Genomic DNA, 6,407 nt, shown 5'->3' with positions numbered 1-6,407 from the left:
TCATACACTGTGAAGTGTGGGCTAGATTCATTGATATAGTTACAGAGTAAATGTTTATGCGCAAACAAAACGTCCTCTACTAGGAAGTTTCCCCTTCCTCTACTATAGGAACCAACTGGCCCAGCAGAAAGTTTTACTGAGCCATTGAGATAGGTTGATGGAGACCAGTCCATCCCTTAAGTTAAAAATGTCGCAGTTTCGCCCGAAAGGCGAAGCATCGATTGCGATAGCAAATTAGTAGAGCGCTATTCGGAGTAGGGATAGTAGTTTTATCGGCTGCATAAACTTGGACACATTGGCTTACTAACTGAATTAACAATCGCGGTGTCAGCGCGCACAACCAAACATGAATAGATCACACTGAATGACCGCAGCCAACGACTGTCAAAACGCTGGCAGCAAGCGCAAGTTCGCGCGGTCTATCGCTTCAACGGAAACTGAGCGGCAAATGCACAGCCCATACAAAGGTCAGAGCCGTGTGGAGATAAGAGACGGTGCGGGCGACCGCCGGGCAGAGTTGTTGGCAGAGGAGAAGCTGCCCCCCCCCCTCCCTCTTCCGGTTTCTTGCTTTCGCGCGGGAGATTGAGTGGTAAGATGCGCCTTTGGCGCCGGAGCACAGCGCCGCCCCGCCTCCCTCCCATACCCCAACCCTTACAAAAAATGTTGTTGGAATTCCATTGGTTTTCCATTGATATTTCGTGCCACCATCAACAAAAAAATTGTGGAATTTTTATTGGTATTTCATTGTAGATTTGTTTAGTCATGGAAAAGTGGCCACCGTGAATCCATTGAAAATCTGTTGTAGTATTATTGTGTTGTTTTTCCATTGGTTCGTTATTGTATATTCATTGGATTTAGATCGAGATGAATTTTCATTGTATTTTCATTGTACTGGGATATATCTCACTAAGGTCTAAAGTAGCAAGATTGGGCTCACTGAGGCTGAATATTAACTGCAGCCAACAGGAAAACAAAAAAGGCACATGAAAAGGCATTTTTATATAGTGATTTTATTTCCCTTGTGAGGGGAGAGAATAGGCTTTCTTTTATATAAGAAACACTTGCGCCTGGAAACTTCGTGCTGGCATATTCTGAAAAAAAAAAGATGTAATCAGTAAGATAACCAACATGTACTATCATCAATAGCAGTGAAAGATTATGCTTAAAGCCATAAAGGTAAGCAAGTGATATTAGTGCTTAAAGCTTTTGTGGTTTAATGCAGGTGAAATTGTCCTGCCTAAGGTATAACAACAGTATAACGAGCCATGGCAAATGTGGTCTCTGCTGCGACACAGGATCGTCAATGAACTTCTATGCAGTGAACTATGAAATAAGTGCATATATGCAATAAGTGAACTTCTATGCAGATTAAACTAGCTTGATGTTCTTATCATGCATGAGAACAGACCTAATATTTTTGTGTTCTTGCCTAAATGCTTATCACAAATTACAACTTTAAAATTAACATATGGTCACTATGTCAACACAAGGCTTGCAAAGCATATTTGAGAATATTGCGTCTGTTTGCAATGCACTACTTCCTGTATAGCTCTTTTTATGACTAAGTGAAAGACCTCAAATCTTCATAAGGTCCATGAAGCCTGCTGAACTAAATGAACTTCATGCATAATGTGCCTGTGACACAAACGTGAAGGGGCTCTTCATCTTCGTATGGCTGCTAAGGTCCTGCTAATGGCGAGGCTAGCATTTAGCATTTGTAGGGTTAATGCCAGCTTGTGATAGCAATAAGCTATATGTGAGAGCTGAGTGAAGCCGAGAATCTTCTATTAAAAAAGATTTGCAGGTCTTTTAAAAAAACGAGCAACAAAAAAGGTAGCGTGTCGCAAACAGCTAACAATGTTTTGAAATGTGCCATCATAGTCATCTAGAGCACAAATACACCTAGGACTGTGTGTGTGCTAGCGGGTGGGCTATGATGAATTCATAACTCAATCGATCATTTATTTTATCTCTACTTTAATGCCCTCTGGTTTCGACAAGACGTGCATTCGTGCCTTTCGCTTTCATTTCATGCTTCTTGGCTTGATCAAAAATACCTGGATACAACTGCGATTCTAGTTCTTTCTTTTTATTGCTCTTTCTTTTGCAATAACTAGGCCCAACAAAGGAAACACTTGCATACACACAAATTGTCTTCTAGGTTTGTCAGCCCTACTTGGATTAAGCAACACTAGTAGCCCTACACATTCTCTATTACAAGAAATCTACACCTTCTTGTTTTCTTTCTGTCCTCTTTTTTGAACACTTACAATTCCCTCACCTTACTCTATGCACTGCCTGCATCATTCTTATCTTCCCCCAATGAAGTGGGGGAGCAGAAATCAGGCGCTGGCTTGACTTAAGACAATTCCCTTGCCAAAATGTTGGTCCTAGTGATATTTTTTGTTTAACCATTCTTCCACCCTTCTTCTTCTTCTGCAAGTTCTGTCTTGTTTGAATTCCTGCAAACATTGTGTGCTAGTAACCGCTTTACGAGATTAGCATTCTACAAATTTATGTATGATGTGACAATGTTACAAGGCTCTCACCAACATTGGCATGCTGCGCTTGCATCTTCTTCCAACTTCTTTCGGGGCCTGGGATGCCTCGTGAACTGTTGCACTTGAGTGGCACACATGCTGCTGCATAGATAGTTTTGAATGAAAAAAAATTACCATAGCTATTTTTTCTAGCAGCAAAAGGAACGTAAAAATCAGCAGTATGAGCACATCATAACTTCTTTTTAAGATCCCACAGTATTGAAGGCTAACAGGAACAACATTGTTGCAGTGTTTTTCTGTTTTTCTTGTCCATAGTCATGGAATTCCTACATAATGCTGCTAGAGGGCCTCAACACCTACACACTCATATGTATTATGGAGCACGTGCATAGGAACTTTTTACGAGGAAGGGCATGTTCAACTGTGGCTTGTTGTCTTACCACTGTTTATTCTGTGTGTAAGAATATTCACGAACGCAGGTAACAGTCTTAAACATTCTTTTTACATTCACACAAAGCATTAACCAGTTGGTAAAAGAATGTTTTCTGCTGATGTGTCACGCAAGTTTGCACCAGCAACTGCCATACCCTTTTCTCCAGATGCTGTGGATGCCGCTAGTTAAAGAATTGTATAAACGCAATATTGTGCAAGCTACACAACGAAATGCCCTCAAGTATAAAAGATGTAAATAAGCACTTGATGCTTATTTAAGTAAGTGTATGTTGGTACCAGCTACTGTGTTAACACTGTTTTTATGTGACTGAATGAATCAGTTGAACTTTTTATTGTTCACGGCATATGTTTTAGATATAGTGAAATACCAAAAACCAATTTATTTTACCGACAGCTTTTCGCAGAACATTTAAAGAACTTCAAAAGAAATGCCTGACAATATAACATCGGCTAAAGGCACTTTTCTGCGCCGAGTACATAAAAGTCGCAATTCTTGTCAGTCCTCCGACTTGCATATTTTCTCTCTCTGGCTTGCATACTTTCACAGATATTATTTTCTATTTTCTTTTGCGCGAAGGAATATACTTATAGTAACACCTGGCTAGCGTGTTTTTTCTATCATACGCCACGAGTAAAATATTGGTTTTCAAATTATTAACAGTATAGAACAATAATTTCGTAGAAATAGTTTTGCAACGTGAAAAAGATATCCAAGGATGGGAGGGAAACTGGTGGCGTCGATCCCATGCGCTGTGAGCATTTATTTTCTTTTTTTACAATACGATAGCATTCCATTCGCGAACGATCAAACTGACAGTTTTTTTTAGACATGACGCGATATCGTCCATGACATTTCTGCATGATTATTTTATAACGATACAACAAAAAGACGAACAGCGAGTTCGATGTTTACATAAACGGATGTGGCATGGGCCCCGCTGTAATAGTACCACTTAAAAAACAGGGTCATACATTATGTTCATCAATCACATTCTGGGATTTTACGAGCCAAAACCATAATATCATTATAAGCCACACCGCAGTGTATGGCTCTGGATTAAATTTAACCACCTGGGAATCTTTAAAGAGCACCTATATCTAAGCACGAGCGTTTCTGCATTTCGCCCAATCGAAATCCGGCTGCCGCGGCCGGAGCTGAACCCGCGACCTTGCAGCGCAACAGGTAGGGACGAGCATGAGAACACATAAACAAGCGCCCCTGTTTAAGTGGTTTGTTGCAGTTCAGTATTTAGGTGGTCTGATTGCGACAAACTTGCTTAAACTGCAGTTCAGATAAATCGGCCTCGCTGCTAAATGCTCAGCTTAAACGGACGACATGCCCACACCTTGGCGCTCCATCGGCGGAAGGCGAAATGCAACACGCCACATGCACACCGGACCGGCCCCGCACAAAATTCTTTGACACTGGCGCCGTGAACCAGGCGTAAAACATACATTCAGCTAGGAAATCAGTTATACACAACACGAGACAAGTGCTTACCGCAGTCAAAGTATCGTTGGTCAGTCGGCGCTCCTTTCTTCGTGCCCGCGTCCACGCAGCCGTGTCGGTAGCATACCTCCGCGTCAGCCAATGCACGGACGGTATATAGATACATCCCGCTTTTCGTCTTGTACGCTCTTGACAAAATGTTCCTTATCGCGCAGCAGCAGATGACAACACACACTCACGTGCTTAGAGCTCACGACACACACGTGGCGCACACGCCGACCAAGAAAAAAAAATGAGAAATGGCGACAAAAACAAACGCAAAAAAAAAATGATATACCAATGTTGCTTGTTAACTTTTTTAGTTTTCGCTAGGTTTGGTAAAAACATCGAACATAATTTTTTTTCGAAAAACTTCAGTATTTTATTATGTGTCGTCAGCTATACAGAGAGTGTAATCAAATAAAATACCTCCTTGTGCAAATGACTATTGGCTGCGTTAAAACAATCATTTAGTGTTGAGGACAACACTTAGGCAAAGCCTTCGAGATCACCTCAGCGCAACATATCTCAAAGGCCACACTTCGATCAATTTGGTCACAAAGCAACCGATCGCAAATGATCGCGAATCACCACTGTTCTGGCTCATTCGCTAAGAGTGTGATTTCTCAGTCGCGCGAACGCAGTGGCAAAGCTGGTTAACCAATGCGCTGAAGATTATGTTACGCGGCGATGACGGCGCGAGCAGACGTGAACGGCATCAATCGCGAAATGTTTTGTTGATGCGATTGGGCAGGTCGCGCTTGCTGCTGTTGACATGAGTCTCCATGAGTCGAGTCGCCATTTACAGATGTTGTAAATCTTGAATAAACCAAGCAGGCTAGGTGACATATGTCTCCGCCCTCTTTCAAAGGTTTTTGATGCCGATAAATATAATAATAATAATAATCATCATCATTGTGGCTGGTCGCACGACCTCTGCCAACCGTCGGTGGGAATCGCACTGCATTTTGTTGCATGTCTTGCCGTAAAGTAATAGTGAAAATTTACTCGAGGTCGCCAAACCACTGGCTCTGTATCCGCGTGATAGCTTGCGATGCCACGTAATAGACATTTTAGTAGACACCAGTGGGCCCGGATCCATACATCGACGTATGATGGGTTCGAAACACAAGTTCAAAAAACAGTCATCTGTTAGTATTCTGTCTGCTTCGGCACGCATTGAGCAAGGCATGAAGCTAGGCATGCTATCGCCAGCCATTGTAAATAAATGATGAGGGGTATTAGCGCAACAAAAGAGGCGCTCAGTGGTTAGTTCGTGGACAGCAGGAAACGTAAGTTTGGGCAAGTTGGTGCGTCATCCTGAAGTATGTGCTTACAGCGCGAGGCTACACGTGGGCGGAGAGAAGTAAACACGGACAACGTTTTCGCTGTTTTGTCGCAGGGTCTCTTTTCTGGATCCGCCAATGGGTAAGACGGGGGGAGGGGGGATTGGGGGAGGTGGGAGAGTGACCTCAAAAATTCAAGAATGGCAATCTTCGGCCTACGATGGCAGCGCATATCCGAACGTAAAGCAAACAGTTAGCCAGGATGCCTGGCTTCCCTAATTGGATCGCGCGCCTTAAGTGAGAAAATGCAACGAGAAATCCATGAAAATTCGTCAACAGAAAACTTATTGAGCAGTGCACAACGGAATTTTTAATGAAATCTCATTGTGCTGGCTCATTGAGTGTTGTAATTTCATAGAATTTCCATGGCATCAATGATAGTTCAACAAATCGACAACGGAAATTCAATACTCATTTTTGTAAGGGAATTAACGGCCTTTCGCGGGACGGTCGCGTCCCCCGCGCGCTTCCGCTCGCGCATACGGCGCGCGGCGACGATTTTATCGCCCTTGGAATCTATACGGAACCTCACGGCGACGGCGACGGCGACGACGACGGCTACGGCGACGGCGACGCCGACGGCAGAAATCCGGTTGAAGTGTCCATATAATTGCTATC

General features: G+C 43.0%; 1 long non-coding RNA gene across 1 annotated transcript; it reads right to left on the bottom strand.

Annotated features, from left to right (window-relative positions):
• Positions 1 to 990: 990 nt before the first annotated feature.
• On the bottom strand, positions 991 to 4,672 carry LOC119453885 (uncharacterized). The gene is made up of 3 exons (XR_007465043.1): positions 4,456 to 4,672; positions 2,550 to 2,642; positions 991 to 1,091 (listed from the first exon to the last, which is right to left on the bottom strand). It is a non-coding gene; the product is annotated as an uncharacterized LOC119453885 (long non-coding RNA).
• Between the last annotated feature and the right edge of the window lie 1,735 nt (positions 4,673 to 6,407).

This window comes from Dermacentor silvarum, chromosome 1 (assembly GCF_013339745.2).
Source record: "Dermacentor silvarum isolate Dsil-2018 chromosome 1, BIME_Dsil_1.4, whole genome shotgun sequence".
Classification (NCBI taxonomy): domain Eukaryota; kingdom Metazoa; phylum Arthropoda; class Arachnida; order Ixodida; family Ixodidae; genus Dermacentor; species Dermacentor silvarum.
Note: the sequence above shows the minus strand (reverse complement) of the source record. Positions and strands in the feature narration are given on the sequence as shown.